The following is a 22062-nucleotide window of genomic DNA, read 5'->3' as shown; positions in this document are numbered from 1 at the left end:
TCCCCCTCCATCACCTTCGGTAAAAACGGTAAACATATGAAACTGAAATCATGATATTACTGTGGTGCTCGAGGACTAATAGGACAGAGCGGTGCAATAAATACCATGATTTTATCATGATATTTATTTTTATCATCAAAATTTTGATTTTTTTTTACATATTTTCTATATTACATTTTTTTTGACAAAAAAAAAACCAGAAATATAATATTAGCAAATAACATGACAAAGTAGCAGCATTGTCATCTAGGGTGTAGCCTGTAGGCAGGGGTGTCAATGGGTTGGGTTTGGTTCAGACCCAGGTGAAACCAGACTTGGAGTAGATTTTGGGTACGATATCGCAACCGGACCCGGGTCTAATCGGATCTACTATAAGAAAAAATATTTTTCTTTGAAAATTCTATGGGTGTAGGGGTGTCAGGAATAGAGTGGTCTGGTTGGGCGTGGATCTGATTTAACCGGGTCTGAACTTTGGACTGAGCCTACATGAAAGCAAGACTGGGTCCAAATCATAGTCACAAATCCCTTTATTGGGATTTTTGAAAAGAAAATCTTGCAATAATTTAAAATTTATTTTTCTTGAAAAAATCTACAAAAAATATTGATATATCTAAAATTTAAAAATACATAAGAAAATATATAAAACATTAAAAATAAAGTATATAAAAATAAATATGTAACGCCTCTCATTGGAGGGAGCTCCATCCCTCTCCCCCATGCTTTTAGTGGAAGAAAAAAGGGGAAAAGCTCCCCCATTAATGGCTAAGCCCTCCCTCTTACCCATGATCCTAGTAGTGGGATAGATAATGGAGGAGTTACAGGTGGGCCTCTATATAAGAGGCCCACAAATCCTCTGCTTCTCCAACATTATTGTGAGAAAGAAAGAGAGAGATTAAGAGAAAGAAGGAATGAGGGAGAAGGTAGTTGAATAAGGAGGCAACACAGGAGTTCGCATTCCAGCGAGTGGTAAGTCTTCTTTCTCATGTTTCTTTTCATTTTTTTTAGATTAAGTTCATGGCATCGGCAACCACCAGTGATGAATACTTTAAGGTCGACCACCAAAATGGTTGCCGGCACCGAAAGTTGAGAAACAACCCACCACCATACCAACCGGTCTGGGTGAGTAAGTCTGGTTTGATGGGGATCAAGACGGAGAGCCAAGCCTCGATGCCTTGTTTCGGCCAGACTTTACCCTAGCCGACTCGGCCTGGGTAATACCAGACCGAGTTGGTGAAAGAAAAAAAAAGGCAGAGAGCTAAGCTCTCTGTCCTGTTCGCTCTTGTCGCAGACCAACTCGGTCTGGGTAATACTAGACCGAGTCGAGTCTGGTATGATAGAGACATATAGAAATTTCCCTCTGTCTCGGTTGTGTGTTTTACATGCAAACCATCTCGGTCAGGTAATACTAGATCGAGCTGGCTCTGGTAGGATGGGGGACAAAGAGGATTCTTTTCCTCTCTGTCTCGGTTTTGTGTAATGTGCACATACCGACTCGATCTGGGTAATACCAGACTGAGTTGGGTCTGGACCCTGGTACATTAGAGAGGATTTTTCCTCTCTATCTTGGTCTGAGTTCAACTAGATTGTGTCGGGTTTTGTGGAGAGCATGATCGACCTATATGGGGGAAGTCTAAGACCGACTCAATCTGATCAGACTGAGTCAGTTCTGAAGGAAAAAAAAGCGAGCTCTCCCATTTGTGGCAGGACCGACTCGGTTCAGGAACACATGATCCAAGTTTGTTTTCCATGTGGAAACCGAGACTGAACAAGAAGTTCATTGTCTCAGCCAAGTTTAGTAGATCGATTCAGTTTGGGGTACCTAAACCGAGTCTGGTTAGAATGGTGATCGAGACTCTGTCTCGGTATTGGAAAAAAATATATAATATAGACTAACTCGGCGGCCCTGGCTTAACCAGACTGAGTCAGTAGGAAACCGGCCTAGATGTAGCCCAGGCTGGGTCAGTGGGGTCCACACCCAGACCAACTCAGTCTGGCTAAGTTTTCAGAATTGTTGCATTTTTTTAAGAATAAAAAGAAAGGTATATATATACATAATTATGAAAAAAAACGAGATAGAAGGTATTTCAATTTTCTACCATAAAGTCGTATCCAATAAGACCCAAGTCAGACAAAACTGGGTCATGATTAGATCCAGTTAGTAGATTTGGATCACAATAGGACCAAATCGGAACAAAGGTTTGGATCCAGTTTAGACCCAAACCTAGATTGGATTGGTCCGGTTTCAAATTTTGAACCAAAGCAGAGAACCAAGGTCCGAATCTATCATATCAGATTTGGACATAGTACACAAAACAAAAACTGGATCTCTATCCTGTTCGAGATCCACAATAAAAGGGATTTGGATTTGGATCCAAGTTGAGGAATCTAGAACTGAATCAAGGAGATTCAACTTCAGATTAAACGTTGACCAAACAAGTGTTGGGTTAGGTCAGTGAGAAGTTTAGAGTTGAAGGATCCAGACACGTTCGAGAAGTGAAATGACCATTTTGCCTTTATCAATAACTTGGGCATAACCCTTCACTCTGAACTTGAAACTGGATGGATTCAGAACACAGAAGAATTTGATTGTCTTGTTTTCATAGTCAAACACACAACACAAAAAGATGAGTACTATAAACCATTATGAGGAAGGATAGTGTGATAATTTTATAAAGTATGAGAAATGTCGGTTTGACAATTAAGTAAGTTTTATGTATTGAACATATCCAAATATTTTATGTATTGAACATATCCAAATACCTCAACAAGTGATTCAACTGTAGGTGAGTTCAGTATTTATATTTCGAAGTAAGGGATATATTATAAACATGTTTAGTTAATAATATACAATCTGTTTGTTACTTGTATGTGTTAGCTTAATTGTATCTTGTATTTGATACAATTACATTCTAAAATGTGTCTTATGTTACATACGAGATAAAATAAATGCATGTGAGTTTGCTGCAATGCCAAGAATGATTTCATGTATTTATAAGTTTTCAATATAAAGTTAGACAAAAATACATATAGAGAATATAAATTATATGTATGAGAACATAATTGAGTACTTGAATAAATTTCTTGGAGTCTCTTTTTTTAATTAGTTCACTAGAAGTTTAAGTCAATTTAGCATGCCAAATTTAACCTCATACACTTCAAAACAGGCGACAGATGAAAATGACTACCTGATGGCTGTCAGAGTGAGAGCCACCATAAGTGTGGGCCGTCAGTGATTTATTGATGTAGTGCCACTATATTGTTTGCATACTTAGATCTTTTGGTGAATACCAAAACCTTAAAAAGAACTTGATAAACTTAGCTAAGTTACAAAGAAAATAGAGAACTCGAGGTAGTTCATGTGAAAAAGCAATAAGTTGCTAAAAACATCTTAGGGACTATGTTTTATACAACTGAGATTCTAGACAGACTAGGATGTAACATAAACTACGAACCTTGAGGAGCAGGTATAACTCTTTAATCTGACTCTCCGGCTAGCTACCAACGTGTCCTCTTTAGTGATTCATAGTTTGCCCAACATCGTAGAATTAGGGTATTCTATTGGGTTGCTATGCTCATAATAGGCTATTATCAGTATAGCCAATTTAGTACAACAGTCACCATGGTGTGAATTCTAGCTTATGAGTTTTAATAGAATTAATGAAGGTTTAAAAGAAATAAACATGTTTGTTATATGGTGTAAAACTAAACTAAGAATAAGGTCTTAAAACCCACTGTAGTTGTAAGTTAAAGTTTTCAGTTGTTTATAAATATTTCTTACTGAGTTATAGATTCACCTCCCTTTTTATAATTACAACCGTAAGTTTTAGGTGATTGACTAGAATCGCCACCGGCAGGTATAGACTTTATTTTATGTTTTCATTTTAACTTAGCTTGTGAGGGCTTTGAATTTATGAAACTATGATGTGAGTTTAGAAATTATTAATTTTTATGTTATGGTTTCAATGTGCTCGCTTTGTATTCTTTCATTGAGAAGTACCAACGAACCCGAACTTGAGAAGTCCCGGATCATGGTGTTATAAAATCACATTAATAATATTGCAATAAAACACCATACTTTCAAAATATAACTGTTCTGATAAATCTCACAATAAAATCATGAGATTTTTATGTTGCAAAAAGGCTGATATCGTTTACTATGATTAAATTTGGCAAAAATCGTACAAGGCCTATAACTCCCTTGGTTCAGTGTTGCACATGAAGGCTAGGTTTTGGATCCTGCTTCAATGAGAATCAGACAACACCTAGTTGGATCAGTCCTTTTCTGGACCTGAAGGTGCCATCTATCATGGTAGAACCAAGTACAACTAATCCCTTCACAATATATAGTTGGACCTTTTGGATGCTGGAATCAGTCCTGTCGGATCAAAACTACCAAAACCAATCGAGAGCGGATCCTCTAAAACGCTGGGTGAGATTAGCAATCTCACCCAGCTTTTACATCTACAAAACCCACCCCCCTGTACTGTAAATTATCACAAGTGAGACCCACAGAGGGTTGGATTTGTGGTTGTAAATGCAGGGTGAGATTGTTAAATCTCACCCAGCGTTTTAGAGGGTGATGATCCTTCTAGGATTTTCGAGCTAAGCAGTTAAGAGTTATATTTAGATTTTTGAACAGTAATCGTATCAAAGCTATACAAAAGATGCCTCACTTCCTTTCCTTTTAACAGGGGTTTCCTTTTAGCAACTCCCTGATTCAATAATGACTTTGAAACTGGGAACAATCAAAATGAGCATGTTGCCATACCATTCATTTTTCTTCTAGCTAGGCTCATATTGAGTAAAAAGCAACCAGCCAAAATAAAGTGTGTTGCGGCCCAATTTTTAGGGAACACCCCAAGATCTGTGCTTTAAATCTCAAACGCCACCTCACCTCATGCTTATAAGAAACGATTATAGCTTGTGTCTTATGTTGATGTGAAAACTTGTTTGGCTTAATATAACGTGAAAAAGTTGATAGACACATGTTTTCATGTCAGAACCATATTAATTACAAACGTTTTAAACTGCAATTTTTGTTTTTTCAAAAACTAGTGAGAAATTGAAAATTTTTCATAAATCTCTCATTTTTTTAGCAAAATCTCAGCAACAAAAAATAAATTACAAAATATTTTTTATAAGAAAATATTAATAAAAATTATTAAAAAATAAAAATACACATTTTTTTCATGATAAATAGCCGTTTAAAACCTAAATATCATGTTTAAATCATGGTATTGTTTTTTCACAAATCTCGCAAGAAATTGCCGTTTTAAACTTTCAGGCAAATTTCTCACGATATTATCACGAGATTTTCATAAATCTTGCTATATTTGTTACTATGGTCGGAACCAAAGAGAGACACTCGACAGTGCCAACATGATGACATCTAATTGAAAGAACAGGGTGAGACAACCCCTACCCTGAGCGCAGATAGGGCAAGCCTTGGCATAGGGCGGCCATTTTACGATCATCACTTCGAACATGTAACCCGTTTACCCAAACCCAACCCGTCAACCTGTTTACCCGAACCCGACCCGCTAATCCGCCAACCCGTTTACCCGACCCAACCTGTTTATTAAACGGATTAACCGTGTCGTGTCGGGTTACCCGTTTAATAAATGGGTCGGGTTCATGTTTGCCACAGCCGACCCGTTTAATAAACGGGTCGTGTTCGTGTTGAGGTATGCTGACCCGCCAATCCGACCTGCCAACCCGACCCCATTGCCACCCCTAATTACAGTAGGGCCTATAACTGCCCTGGTTCAGTGTTGCACATAAAGGCCAGGTTTTGGATCCTGCTCCAATGAGAAACACCCAGTTGGATCAGTCCTTCTACAGGACCTGAAGGTGCCATCTATCATGGTAGACCCAAGCCCTTTCAACTTTTGACTTTTTAACTCACCCAGTACCTTTCACACACGACCTGTTCTTAACTTCATCAATTACTCCTTTTGCGTGGATGAAGCATTATTTTTTTATCAAAGACATCAAGCACATGAACGGTGATGGTGATGGTGATAGTGAGATGAATAGACCGCCAATATTCACCGTTCCCTCCCCTTTATTTCATTTCTTTACCAAAAAAACCCAACCCTAACAAAAAAAAAAGGGAGAGAGGTCGATCAAACTGAGAAAAGAAGGAAAAATCACTGGATTCCCATTGCCTGCCATGGCTTCTCTCACGCAGATGTTACTACGATGCTGAGTTTTTTGGTTGAATCTACATCTTCTAGTGTAATCCAGATGTTACTGCTACTTGATTTCCAAAGAGCACACTGTGAATTACAGATCAGAGAGAGAGAGAGAGAGAGATGACATAAATGCTACTGGAATGGACAAATGACTTTCTATAACGAGCCTTTGTGCCATCAGTGGCTTGCGTCACCTGTTGAATATAGAGATCTTGCAATTATTTTCTGAATTGAAATACCTGGTTTTTGTTAGGTGTAAGAAGGATGGTAGAGAGAATTCAAAGGAGAAACTGGGCTGTTTTGAAAGAGGTGGTCTTGATAAGGTGGAATAGTCCCACATTGCTTGTGCTTGAGTTTTCTGTGGGATTTATAAGCCACTTGAGAACTCATACACTTGTTCTTGAGAACAATAGAGTAGGATGACCACCACACACGCGCGCGCCCGCCCGCCGTGCCGTGCCGAGCCGGGTTCGGGTTCGGGTTCGGCCATATCCAATCAAGACAAGTATCTTTTTACCCAAAGTTTCTTTGGATTTGGATTCGGTAACGGGTTGGGAATGGATAACGGACCATTAACGGATCACGTCCCCTCGGATTCCGTAACGGGCTCCTTCCACGTTTCATAACCGTTCGTGGGTTATAAAAGCGTGGTCAGGGGTGGGGTTACGGGGAGACTGAGACAGACGATTTCTGAAGAAGCATTCTGCGATTTCCCATCTCTCTCTTTTTCCTGTGAGTTATCCCGAAAGGGGTTGTTCTGCAACTGTGGTTCGAAGAGGCTGTTTTCGAAGGACGATCCGCCGGAGTGCACCGTTCGGTTCGTCGTGGCTATTGTATCCTGGGGGAAGGACGCCGGACCCTGATCTGCACAGTATGTGGGGGCGAATCTTCTCTAAGGGGAGTACCTTCGTACGCCTTAGCCTGCTGCATATTCTAAACATGTGCATGTTGTTTTCTTTATGTTCTGTGCCTGGGTTTGTTTATATGCTGACGTCTGGATTTTGGTCTGATGCGGAAAATGCCATGCTTGCTCCCTGTTACTGTTTCGGTCGCCTGTTAATCATGTTATTTACACTGTTCTATTCCTTGATTTATTTCGAGTTTTATATCATGATGACGATTGTGAAACTGTGTGATCCGATTTTTGATCCAACAGTCTTAGAGAAGATTCTAAGCATGTCGTCTTCTTCTGCGTTTGTACCAAAAGTAGACATGTCCGGTATGCCGGAGAAGTTTGCCGGACAGAACTTCAAGCGTTGGCAGCAACGCATGAAGATCTGGTTCACTACGATAGGGCTGTTGAATGTTCTGGAAGTCGACTGCCCTTCGGTGTCTGATACGAACCCTGACCCTGCTGCAGTCACTGCGGCTGTAGAGTGGAAAGAAAAGGACAGTATATGCCGTGGTTGCATATTGTTGGCTCTGTCCAACACATTGTTCGATGTGTACTGTTTTTCGTCTACCACTGCTAAGGGTTTGTGGGATCAACTTGACAAGAAGTACAATACCGAAGACCAAGGTCTTGAAAAGTACTCTGTTGCCAAGTTTCTGAAATATCAGATGGTAGAAGGCAAGTCGGTCACTGAGCAGGCACACGAGTTTCTGCTACTGCTCCATAGTTTGGCTGAGGCTAAAATGAAACTTCCAGAGAAGTTTCAGGTTATGACCATCGTAGAGAAATTTCCTAAGTCTTGGGTAGACTTCGGTATGTTTCTCAAGCACCGTAGAGGAAAAATTTCTCTAGATGATCTTATGGTAGCCATTGCCATTGAAGAAGAGCATAGGAGCCAGAAACAGATCGTAATGCCAACTGAACCGCCTATGGTGAACATAATGACCGGAGCTTTTAAGGGCAAAGGAAAAAAATCGAAATCTGCAATGAAAAACCAGTTTAAACCTAAGGCCAAAATCCAGAAAAAGGCAAAGAACAAACCTTGCTGGAACTGTGGGCAGGTTGGGCACTGGGCTAAGGAATGTCCTTCCAAGAAAGCCAAAGCTCATGGGACCACAGAAGGAACGCCTCAAGTCAACATGGTGACTGAGGTCGTTGGGACCAGTACTGGGTATGTTTCTGTTAACCCACAAATCTATCACGTTTATGAGCCAACTGAGTGGCTGGTTGACACTGGGGCTAATGTGCACGTCTGTGCTGATAAGTCTGTCTTTGTCTCATACCAGGCTGCTGCAGGCAGATCCGTGACTATGGGCAATTCAACGGCTGCAAAGGTGTTAGGGATTGGACGCGTGGATCTGAAGTTTCCTTCAGGACGAGTTCTATCTTTACACAGAGTGCACCATGTGCCTGTAGTTAGAAGGAACATTTTAAGTGGTTCATGTCTTGTTAGAGAGGGTTATGAATTTAACTTTAAATGTAATAAAGTTATTATTTTACATTCTGGAACTTTTATTGGCAAGGGGTATTTAGATGATGGTTTATTCAAACTTCGTGTTGAACATGTTTGCAGTGATAAATTAGAAAATGATGTTTCTTTTGATTCATTGTCTAATGTTGCTTATAACATAGAATCATCTGATTTATGGCATAACAGATTAGGTCATGTGAATTTCAATTCTGTGAAACGCATGATGAACTTGAAAATGATTCCTGAACATTCCATTGATAAAACTAAAAAATGTGAAATTTGTGTGCAAGCAAAACAATGTAGGAAATCATTCCATACGATTGTTAGAGATTCTAAAATATTGGATCTGGTGCATACAGATATCTGTGAGTTTAATGGAGTGTTAACTAGAAATCATAAAAAGTATTTTATCACTTTTATAGATGATAGCACTAAATATTGTTATGTGTATCTGCTAAAATCAAAAGATGAAGCTTTTGATAAGTTTCTTAACTTTAAGAATGAAGCAGAAACACAAACTGGTAGAAAACTTAAAAGATTGAGGTCTGATAGAGGAGGAGAATATACCTCTAATAAACTCGATGAATATTGCAAATCTGTTGGGATTGTTCATGAGTTTACTGCTCCATATTCTCCTCAATCTAATGGGATTGCAGAAAGAAAGAATAGAACCCTAACTGACATGATAAATACTCTACCAGGAAGCAGGTGCATTGTTATCTAAAGAGGAAATAGGCATTATAACAGATGGAACTGACAAGGCTATAGGTTGATCTTGTCCCTCGTCAGTTTATCCATCTTCACTTACTACACATTTTTGGTTATCATTCTGGTTGGTTGCTATCCTAGTTGTTCATTTTGAGTCTTAGTTCACATTCCTCACTAAGTCATCTATTTCTTCTTGTACTTCTACTTCCATTATGTTTCATTTTCTTCTTATTTCTTGCATTCATTTGTTGATACTGATCACTTCATCCACAAATACTTCCTGCCAAAAGAATATGCACTCATCATGCCCATTTTTCGCTGGTACATCACTTCTTAGCTTCCTATCAATGTTTATTGGGTATGCGATGCAGAAATCCAAAAGAAAATCAGCTTGAGCAAAGTGGTGCAATCTCTTTCTTTGTCATCTTGCTATGGCGCTGTAAACTGTCCTTGAGTTATCTAAATGAACCAATAACTCTGACGTTTACGATAGTAATTGTCATGCACATACAATTTGAATTGAATATTTTGGCAAGGTTTATTTATTCTCTATTGTGGTGATAAAGGATTACATTTTGATCATGTTCAATAAACCATATACAGTAATAAATCTTTTAGTTGCAGATATGAAAGTGGTATTTGGGATGCCCCATCTGGTTATTACCACACCAAGTAGGGAATATTTGCCTGTTATGCTCAGGCAAGTAAGACTGCATATACATATTAAGTTGAACTTGTCTATTTTAACTATGTATGAAGGTGGCCATCGGTTGGTTCTCATTATGATCCAAAGAAAATGCATATGATAAGAATTTACCTCAGGTTTTGGTCTAATCCCTTGCTCCTTTTTCATGTATTTCTTAAAAGGGTAACCAAATTAGAAATTGAGAGTGAGATTGATGTGAATTGGGGTAAAGTGCTTCATCAAAGCCAGTGCCCACAAATGCTAGCTACCTGCATCTAGTGCCAATGAATGGATATGGATGTATCTTATATCTTGTGATGTACTCAGGGGACTCGTGTGTGTGTGTGTGTAACCACGTTCTATAAATCATGAACTGAGAGAGAGAGAGAGAGAGAGAGAGAGAGAGAGAGAGAGAGAGATTATTGCAACTTTATTTGTTATGTTTAACCCCTGGTTGTCATAAGCTCCACCCAATGGTCCTAGAGTAAACAGTTCAAAGTCTAGAAGGAGCCTAGTAAGAAGCTGCTTTGCATGTAAAAATTTTAAAGGTCCAAGCATAACCTGAAGGAGAGCTATTTTCTGTTTTTTCCTTGGTCACTTTCATTTCCTTGTCTAGGAAAAGAAAGTGAATGGTGTGTCTGTTATATTGCTGGTTTCCTCCCTCACCACTGACAATTTTGCCCATGAAGTCATATTTGCCCTGCCACACTGAGTTCAATTCCAGCCATTGTATCATATAGTGGCTTGTTCAGAGTTTCTGGCAAGAAAAATGCCAATAGCCCTCCTGCTGTTGCGCACGCCCCAAACACCGCAAATGCAATAGTCCTGCCCGACACAACCACCAATGGTGCCAGGATTGCCCCAACCTGCACAGCTTGCGTAGTACAACCTAGTGCAGCATTCCTTACCACAGTTGGAAACAACTCTGCTGTGTATATGAATAAGAGATTGTATGTTCCTGCCATGCCAAAAATTCCCATCACCCCACAAATCATTCTTGCTATCCTATAATAGTTTCCTTCCTTTAGGACCAATCTCCCCCCAATGCAAAATATCCCACTAAAGCACATTGTCATTATGGTCATGTATCTCCTCCCTATAGTCCTCAAGAGTACTGCTGTTATTGCAAATGCGGGCATTTCACCAGCAGCATTGAGGAAGACATTCAAATAGACATTGGTCTGTAGATTGACAACGTTTAGACTGATCCCGTAGTAAACTAGGGCACAAGCAAAGTTGATTATTACCATTAAGACCAACCTTAACCTTGTGATTGGTGATCTAAGGACATCAATTAAGGAGCCAGAAGCAGCATGATTCAAACATGTTTCTGTGTTATTCTGGTCATTGTTTTTGCTATTATCAAGGGAGAGAAAGATTCCAGGAGGGAGACGCTTTCCGTTGCGATCAGTGATTTCTTGCATGATTTTCATGGCATCAGAAGTCCGGCCTCTGACAAGGTACCAGCGTGGTGATTCATTGAGGAAGGGGATGGCAGTGAGGACGTAGAGGAGGGAAGGGATGGAGGTGATGATGTAGAGCATGCGCCATGAAGGGTAGATGTAGGCTATGCCAGACAGTATAGCAATGCCTCCAGAAAAGAAGTAGAAGGTTGACATACCAGCAGTTCCACGCTTGCCAGGGCCTATTGGCTCAGTTGCTAATACAAATGCAGACAATCCTACACCGCCTGAGCTAATTCCAGTAAGGAAGCGAAGTATGAAGTACACCCAGTAGGTTGGTGAGGCAGCTGTTGCGAGTCCCATGATGGCATTTAGTATGCAGACAGTTGCTAGTGTTCCTTTCCTCCCTAGGTACGAATCCGCGAGATGGCCGAATATTCCAGCGCCTGAAACAGAAAAAGAATTGTATCAGATAGCAGTGAGCACTTGTTCAGTATTTCGAAACAGCAATAAGATAGATTTGAAAGTGAAATTGCTTTAGTGTGAAGCATGATCATTAGAGTGATGTGTTTGCCAGGTGTTTGAATGACCCCACTATGCTACGAGAGGATTATTTGAACTATTACAGGATCATGTCCACTAAGATATTGTGTGTAAAAGAATCCTGTAACTGCAACATGGGCTGACGGCCATAATCTCAAAGAAATGGTTTTAGAAGAAAATTGTTAGAGATTAACTTGTCATTTTCCTTAGTTCACAATCTGGTGCATCTCAGTGTGGCACATAAATGCTGGTGTTGTTTCAATGGCCGAGTCTTATTGCAGGCTAACACTGTTCTATGTCCAGTGACTACTGTCGGTTGTTTTCTTTAGAGGTCAGTTTAACCGGAGTTTATGGATGTGATTATACCACAACCCATCGAAAACTATTTGTATCCTCACCATGTTTCTTGAAACAAATGTTGACATGGTTTCCCCTGTCTATGGAGATAATCTTGAAGAACTACTCAATCTTCCATTTTTGAGTTAGCATTCTCTGCTTAGTCATATCTGAACTCATTCCTCTAAACTCTTTCATTGCATTTTTTTGCAGAGATTACTTTTGAGAGTTGAATCTTTGATTTTTGTTGTTCTAAGCCATCACATTTTGTGAAATTTTGACAGATGCTGATCATCATAGGATCAAATACAACAAAAATTCTTTGCCTTTGGACTAGAATTTTATGTTCATAATTAATGTCTCTCAAAAAGCAATGTTGTACTCCTCTTCTAGGCTTTGTTTGGATAGCTAAAAGATCAAATTTCAATTACAGACCTTATTTAACCTTAGTTCAATCATCTTCAATAACAAGCTGAAACAGTCACATCTATCTCAATAGTTCATATATGCCCTTTAATTAATTCCCTCCAAGAAAAAATTATTGGATTTCTTGGTGTTACCGTCGTTTCTGAATATGTTAAGACCTTTAGCTCTCTACATCCTTTTCAAGATCTTGTTTCTGCTAAGTCAGATATTGGTTGATTTTCCTTTTCGTACCAACTAACCAAGTTTTATAGCATTGCTCTCAGAGGGATCCGCTCATCAGGTAGGGGCAACTTGTGAACATAAATAAGTTGACAGGATATCATGAGTTTGAAACCCATAGGCGCACATTTTTAGCTGCAAAGTGGTAGTTGGGCTTCTACTCCTTGATGTTCAAGGGGGGGCTGAGATTTTACACCAATGAACTCAATCAGCGAGCCGGTTTTTTCTATTATAAAAATACAGAAGAAAAAGGTTTATAGCACCATGCATCCATACCATTTCTTCCACTTATCTGGTAGAGGCGACTTATAAATGTCATTGACAGTTGACGGGACATCACAAGTTCAAAACCCATGGATAGCATCTTTACCGCAAGGTCGAAGCTGGGTGTACTCCCCAGTGGGCAGGGGTCACCTCAAGGGTTTTACCGACCGAAGGCCAGCCAATGTTGTCAGTAACGGTGCGTATTGGCGGAATACGTATAGTATCCACAGAATACTAACCTGAATCACTATCTCTTAATAAATGGAAAAAGTGCTTAAAATTAAATTTATAATATTATTTTAGTGGTTTTAACATATGTCACCTTCTGATTGACGCAAAATATTTTTTAATTATTTTTTAGCCGATTCAGAACGATTCACTTGAGAATCGGTGTGGTCGATTCACATGAATATATCGTTCTGAGGGCCGATACTGATAACATTGCACAGGAACACGTTCGTTCAAACAGGTCATTGTCACGAATGACAGGTATGGACACAAATTCTGACACATTTTGATGGGCGTGTCGGACTCTTTTTTAGTGTGTTTGAGGTTTATTTTATGCAAAACGAGCCTTTGAAAAAGTTTCTTGTTTTTTTTTTGTGTGTGTGATGGGTCCTAGTCTTAACCGGTTTAGAGAGAGAGAGAGAGACACTTTCATGTCAGTAGACATTACAAAAATGCCCTGGTAAATGGGCAATATTTTCTAAAAAAGTAGTGAGTATTAAATACTTTATATTAAATATATTATATTGCTATATAATGATTTTATAAATATTTATTATAAAACACAAAACTTTTTAAATTTTCAATGAGCAATACAAAATATTTTATATTAATAAAAACAGTTTATTTTAACTATCTATATATACAAATATATATTTATTACAAAACACAAAAACTGTTTTTAAAATTTAAATGAATAATACACAACATTTTATATTAATATAAAACACCTTATATATATAAGTACGGAAAAAGTAGTAGCTGCCTACCCCCTCAGCAAGATCTGATCGGACGCCCGACAGGCATCCCCTGATCATTTTTTTTCCAATAAGGTGTGACAGCAGCTAAATGTCATTTTTGACTTCAAAGTGCGTGACCATCAGATTGTACACAATCTAATGGCCGTGCATGGTTTGCCTTCTGTCATATATATATATATATATATATATATATATATATATATATATATATGTGTGTGTGTGTGTGTGTGTGCATGATTACTTTTGGACGTGATCAAAACGCACTCACGCAGAGTGTTCATTGCGTCCATGATAGACACTTTATGCTTGTTTATGCCGAACAAGAGCTTTAGGGCGACAAAATCTTTTGTCACCGCTAAAGATCTTGTTTGGCAGAACCACATGCCGAGCATCCATCATGCTGCGATGGACACTCCGTCCGAGTTTTGTTTGGTTATATTTGAAAGTGATCATGCACTTATATATATATATATATATTCTTGGATCATCCAATTCCGACATGCAAGTAGGTTTTTATAAGGTTTAAAAATTAATGATCTAAGATTTTAATAAATACCCAAGACTTAAATAAACATTTTTTATAAAAAAAAACATGATCTAAGTATCATTTCTTAGCAAATAAATCAGCATGATCAAATTTGCAAAAACCAACCCCAAAAGAGCCGTTGGCTCACAATAAGCTAATAAAGAGTTAGTATGTCGAACCATGTCATACTTCTCGTTCACAAGTCAAGTATACACAAATACTTGTATCTTTGTCACATAGAAGGTGGCGGCATCATGAGAGTGGGCTGCTTCGCCAAAGGGAGTTTGGGAGATAAAGAATGGTGCACATGGTTTGATATCATCAAGGACTTTAATGTAACAGAGAAGGTGATACTTGAGACTGGCCAGGCTGATTTGGTTGGTAGCATAGTGCGGTTTTTGAAAGGATGGGGACCTAAAATGGTGATCCCCACTCAACTAACTGACACCTTGTACAGTTTTGAGAGTTTTAAAGTAAGTTTGAAATATTGTAAATCTGATTTTTTGTGTAGAAATTTAGTTAAATTAACAAGGGATGAACGAATCATGGAAAGATATCCTCCGGACAGACACCTAATGATGAATGGGTGATTTTGTATACCACAACTTTTTTCTCCCAATGAACTGGTAGGGGTCTGCCTAACCCCAGCTTGAAGCTATCAAAAAAAGAAAGAAAGTTGGGAGTACATTTTTTCCCTTCTTCTCCAACTTTTGCATCAATTTATGTATGAACCAATTTCAGACCCTGTTTGGTTACACAAATCCTTTTCTTGTGAATAACACCATTTTGTGCTTTCTGTGATTGAAAATGCCTCCCTGATATTTCCGGCTAAACCTTTGCCTAACTGTATCAAAAAGAAAATTGCCATGTGTGTGTGTGCAGTTCCAAATATTCTAGCATGTGATCTTCAAAACACTTAAATATTCGGGTTGGGATCAGGTGACATCCACCACAGATCCCTGTATGGAAGGCATCTTTGTAAGATCACCACCCATCCCTGGTTGTACGGAAATGCCCTCTGTAAATCCCAAAGGGCTCTCCATGGTGGCTCGATGTGTGGTGGATATTGAAAAGATCACCCGACCAATCCGTTTGTGTGTGCGCGCGCGCATGCATGAAAACTTACAAACTATTTGTTCTCTCCAAAAGAAAAACTTACCAACTAAAGCTCCGGCAAAAAAACCAGACTGAACCAAGCCAACCTTATATCTCTCGGAACATACCAGCCCCCACTCGGACATGGTTGATTGACGTGCACCATGGATCCACTTCCATGAACCTGGTTTGGAGGTGCAAATAGTCGGTCCGCAGCCTGAATGTGCGGTGCATCGCCAATCCGGTTCTTTATCGGCGAAGATCATGACCATGGTGTGAAACGCTTCAAGAGACCAAGCTAGGCTAGTGAGCACAAAGTGCCGGAGTTGCCAAACGCCGAACTCACCTGAGAATCTCTGCAACATAGCATCGATACCCAGCTGCTCAACATCTCCGCGTCCGGACCCGGCAGTGGTTAGGCCTGGCTCCTTTGGCATGGTTTCTCCAGCAATGGTTAGAGGGCCTCTCGGACCCCCTGGCTCAGTCATGGTTTCTTCCAGACCCGTAGAAGTTAGGCCTGGCTCCTCCGGCATGGTTTCTCCGGCCATGTTACGTGGACTTGGAACCTTAGAACCGGAGGTGGGTACAATTTAATATGACAAAGTTAAGTGCGATAACACTTGAATTTATATGCAAGAGCCAACGGTTCCGTGCAGGAATACAGTCCCATAATTTGAAATAGGATGGGCATTGGGTTCCATCTTACATTCAATCTTAACCACCCAATCAACGACTTTGCTGGATGGTTAGGTCATATTTCAAATGATGGGATCAGTGTTCACTATTTAGCTGGGTCCAACTACTCAAAGACTAAAGGTGAAAGTTTAACGGGGCTTTTTGGACGCCAAAAGTGAGGCAAAAGAATGGGTTCAATAAGCTTTTAAAATTCGATTAAACCCCCCACGTGTTCCACTGTAGAAACTATTTCCTGCGACTTTTTTTTATTGAGAATGGGAGAAAACCAACCCTCAGAAGTAAGAGACCTGGCCGTGTTGGTAAACCCTGCCATCCTCCGTTCGCTTCTCCGGCGGTGTAAAACCGGAGCGCACCCCGACACCCCCAGGAAGTCGCCATGCTTAGGCAATATGCAAAAGGTTTGATGCCCATGAGCATGCAACCGTCTAGCGGCCAAGGCCGCACCTCACTGCACAAACCCCTTGGGGCCTATCTCCGGCAGCTTTGATCAAAATAACTAAAAAGGAGTTACAATCAACTAAGGCAATGAGCATAAGTTACGTTCCAATACATCGAGTCTTCAACCAAGATTAGCAGAATTGACGTTATTTAACACTTTCTTGCTATACAAGCACAACTTGCTGTCTAAAATATTAGTTCTCTCTCTCTCTCTCTCTCTCTCTCTCTCTCTCTCTCTCTCTCATAGCACAAATTGTTCAGATTGTGACAAGCACCACTAATTCAGAGCGAAGAGTTTAATTAAAAAGTCCCAAATTAAGAAAAAAAAAAAAAAACTCCCAACTAACATTATGTGGCTGAGTATTCTATTGATGATGGGTCCTTCTACCTCTCCGGACACAACCTGCAATTCAGAAGCAAGGCTCATTAGAGCACTAAAAACATCACGGCTCACCCCCTTTCCTTAGAGAGAATCATGGGCCACCCTTTTTCTTTTTCTTAAGGAGAGAGATTGTCCAGCAGGTGTTGGCAGATTACAAATTTTTTTAAGAATTAAAACAGTGTATTAGTGGTTTTAGGGGTGGGATCTAAGCTGGCATGGGAGATGGCTGATGTGGCATCGGCCCCATGTCAGAGATCCAAGGCATCCCTAGATCTCAAATCCATTTTATTGGCTTAGTTTTAGCCCACAAAAACAGAATGCAGGCCCACATGGAATGCCGTAATGTGATTGGCTATTGTCACATAGCCAGGCACTTTGGCGCTCCTTTGCCATTGCCATGGCCCATAAAGAGTGATTATAGGCTTTGGGGAGGAGGAGGGTCTTTCCAATGGGGGATAGTTTTTGTGTGGATGAAAAAAAAGTTATTAAAAGGGGTGTTTATATAAATTGCGTTTTAGGATCACGGGTCGGGTTTGGAAATTAAGACCCTGCCACACTTCAGTTTTCATGGGACTTTGATGGTTTATGGGTTTTGTTAAGGGTGTAACTCGGTTGGTTCGGGTCTTATCAGACCGGATTTTGAATCGGGTATCAAAGTAAAACCCAAACCTCACCCAATTTAATTTGGGTTCTAGTTTGGCTAGAAATTGTGGGCCCATATGGGTTAAAGGTTCAGGTATATATGTTTCCGATCGGGTATAATCGGGTCTTCTCTTTAATATATCTGTTTTGATCCTGGTCGGTTCGGGTTTTGGTATAGCTGAAAAAGTATACCCATATTGGTTAAATGGTCGGTTTAGGTGTTAAGGGGTTCGAGTTTCAACTGGGTTTTGATATGATTGGTATTCTATGTAAATTAATGGAATCAAGTTAACCAACTATTCATTAAAAAGATTATGTGCTAACAAATGAGAAGTTTATTAACTATTCAAAATAATGTCAATATTTAAATATAAAAAATTTATTTTCATACGAACCAATCATTTGAAGATGAAATAAAAAGGGGTCAATGATATATCATGTTCAAAGTGCATCATAAGTTTGGGTTAGGTTCGCTTGGTTCACATATAAAATGGGTTTGGGTACATAATCAGTTCTGGTTTGGGTCAGTTCAGGTAGGAAGCGGGTTCAGTTTTGGGTTCGGGTTGATTCAAGAATAAAACGGGTTTGTGTACAAAACCAGGCTGGGTTCAAGTTGGTTGGGCTTTATAACATAGAGAACCCTTTGGGTCAGGCATAAAAAATGGGCCAGGTCTAAACGGCTTTGAGTCTTCATTTTCAATACCCAAGACCCGGCACATTTTCATTACTGGTGTATATTTTGAACCTGACCCGAACCCATGGGTCTACTAAAATTGTATAGGGTTGGGTATAATCGGTTCGGGACGTCCGATCGGGTCATATATCTGACCGAGTTGCACCACTAGGTTTTGTTAAATGGTAAACATATAAATTTGGAATCATGATATAACTGCGGTGCTCGAGGACTAATAGGACAAAGTGGTACAATAATATCCGCCTAAAACAAAACCATGATTTTGTCATAATATTTGCTTTTATCAGAAAAACAAAAAAATTACGTATTTTCTATATTATAATTTTGAAATAAAAAGCCAGAAATAAAATTTTTGAAAATAACATGACAAACAAGCAGCATTGCCATTAAGGGTGCCAATGAGTCGGTTTTGGTTCGGACCCAGGTGAAACCAGACCTGGCTTCGATTCTCGGGTATGATAGCGGGTCCAGACTCGGGTTTAATCGGACCCACCATAAGAGAAATTAACCATACCAGGATTCGATAAGAACTATATGAACCAGACTCGGTCCATACCTGATAAAATAATAATTTTTTCCATTTTTACATTGAAAAATCATGGGTCTTAATCGGAACTCAGGTCAGGCCCGGGTCTAGTATAAAATTTCACAAAATATACCCTGCTCCATGTATTAATCGGACCTTTGGGGTCCAAACATGGGTCTTCTTAATCACCATACCCGGAGACCCTATATATAAGGTTTGGTACGGGTAGGGCCCGAGTAAACCCAACCCATTGACACCCCTAATAGACATCTTCAAATTTTCTCACTATGGACTAGGTTGGCTGTAGGGGTATTAGGCCAAACTGGTCAGGTTGGGGATGGCTCTGATTTGACATGTTTTGGTCCTACTAGGTCCAAATCATAGATACAAACCCCACTATTAGGATTTTCTCAGCAAAAGAAAAATCTTGCAATAACTTAAAAAAAAAATCTTGGAAAATTCTAGAAAAAATATTGGTATTTTAAAATTTTAAAAGTATATAATGAAATATACAAAATTATAAGAAAAACATAAAAAATAAAAATATATAAAAAATAAATATCACATGAATAATATTGCAATAAAATCATGATGTTTTCGAAATAAGTGATATTAAAATATCCTATTTTCTTTACAGTTGTTTTGGAAAATCTTACAATAAAACCAAAAGATTTTCAAATAACAAAAAAAGGTCGATGTCCTAGTCCTAAATCCTAAATGTTATAAAAGCAAAATCAAATCTATAAAATGCAAAAAGTTGGATGCTATATATAGCTTTTTCTTTATTGATAAAGAATGGTCTCTTTTCTTTGAGGGTGACCGTTACGAGTAATGTACCGATCGAGGTTGATGTCCAATCTGGAAAGGAGTATTCTGGGATTCCAAAGTTTCTATGCTGAATAAAGGTTTCCTTCCTTCTAACCCTAAAAGAGTGGGTCGTCCAAACCAAGTCAAAACTCTTGAAAGTTAATGGGGAAACCTAAAATAAGCCTTGGATCTCTGTTAATAAAAATCTAAGTCCAATGTAAATCAATAATATGGGGTTTGGGTCTTGGATTTTTATTGGGGGATTATCTTTTGAGACTTTTTTTTTTGGTATTCCTTGAATTAGCTTCCTTTTAAGAAGATCATTGTAAATTGCTATTTTGTTAAAAGAACGGGTAAGGGTCTGCCTCATAGTTACGAGAAAGTGAAGTGGATACAAGAAGTGATGTGTAAAGCGGAATCTCTCTCTTCTTTCTCTCCCTTTTTAATAAGCATAAAATTAAACTATTTTATACTTTTCTAAAATTATCAATATGTTTATGTTTTTCATTATTTTTACTTTTAATCTTGATAAATGTATATGATGTATGATTTTCTTTTACCGTTTGAAATATTTTATATAACACAACCATGTGGACGATGATCTAGTCTTTTTTTTTTTTCTGATAGAGAAAGCTGGGGTTAGGCATACCCCTTCCGGTTATGCAACCATACCATTTGGGGTTTGAACTTGCAACATCCCAACACAAGGTGACATCCACTAACTACTCCTTCAACACAAGCAAAGCTTCGCCCGTTGTAGTTTAAAAATAAAATAGAGATTGAATACAAATCAAAATATAAGAAGGAAAAAGAAAGAGAAACACCAAATATACGTGAATTATATCCATGAGAAAAATCTCTCACATTCTCTCTTTTTCTTTTTCATTTTATTTAATTTTTCAACTCACATATTATACAAGTTAATAATTCAGATAAATAATCTTTATCTATAATTAATATGAGAAATAATCAAGATAGGATAAAGATGAGTGATTGATATAAGATAATTTTGAGGACCACAACTGTCGTACAATAATCTTGAAAACTACCGTAAGTGATTGTCTTCAATATTATTATATATTTCAACATAGTTTAGTGTCACTAAAGACTGTTTTCAACAACAGACTCCAATTAGAACTCACTGCAAATTTGGTTGTATTCTAACATTAGATGGTGTCTTAGTTAGCCCTAATATATATATATATATATATATATATATATATATATATATATATATATATATATATATATATATATATATATATATATATATATATAGAGAGAGAGAGAGAGAGAGAGAGAGAGAGAGAGATGCTTTCTATGGCCGGGTTACTTTATCTTTCATTAAAAGGCATATATAATCTCATGCTTTTGCTTTTCAGCAGGTGATGACTATGATGATAAAAGGAGAAAAAACATGCATTCAGACAGAGATGAGCACTACTTTTTAGCACTTCTCAATATTTATGGCATCGATTGTCTCGTGCCAAATTTTGCTTATATATATATATGATGGTCATTATTTAACGGATTCTTAATGCAGTAGGTTCACAGACACACACACACACACTATATATATATATATATATATACAAATTCAATACTCTGTCCACTACTTTTGCAAGTGAGTTGATGCCACGCATACCCACTCCTGGCCCTGTACTTTACAAAGCACAGGTCACACAAAACACAAAAAATAAGTGCAACTTACTGTGCGTTTAGCCAATTTCTCTGTTTTACCAACGGGGTCTCAGCTTGTCTGACAGTAGCAGTTAGTGCATGTCACCTTGTGTTGGGACGTTGTAAGTTCGAACCCCAAATGGTACGGTTGTATAACTGATAGGGGTCTGCCTAACCCCATCTCTCTCTGTCTAAAAAAAATAATTCTGTGTTTTGTATTCTACACAGAAAATCACTGCTCTCTGACAGAGCAGATCCAAGGATCAAGCCCGAGTACTTTACAAATTACTTGGACCATACAAAACATAGAAAATTGCTGTGGTGTGCAGTGATTTTTTGTATTTGTGTTTTACAAAGAAATTTTCTGCACGCTAGCGTTTTTCTGTGCTTTGTGTTATTCGAGTACTTTGTAAATTACTCTGTTCGTTCACCTTACCATCCTGCTATGA

General features: G+C 38.6%; 1 pseudogene; it reads right to left on the bottom strand.

The window, feature by feature from the left end:
* Positions 1-10639: 10639 nt before the first annotated feature.
* Positions 10640-16296, bottom strand: LOC149844457 (organic cation/carnitine transporter 4 pseudogene; annotated as a pseudogene).
* Between the last annotated feature and the right edge of the window lie 5766 nt (positions 16297-22062).

This window comes from Nuphar pumila, chromosome 2 (genome assembly GCF_984573655.1).
Source record: "Nuphar pumila chromosome 2, dmNupPumi1.hap1.1, whole genome shotgun sequence".
Classification (NCBI taxonomy): Eukaryota; Viridiplantae; Streptophyta; class Magnoliopsida; order Nymphaeales; family Nymphaeaceae; genus Nuphar; species Nuphar pumila.
Note: the sequence above shows the minus strand (reverse complement) of the source record. Positions and strands in the feature narration are given on the sequence as shown.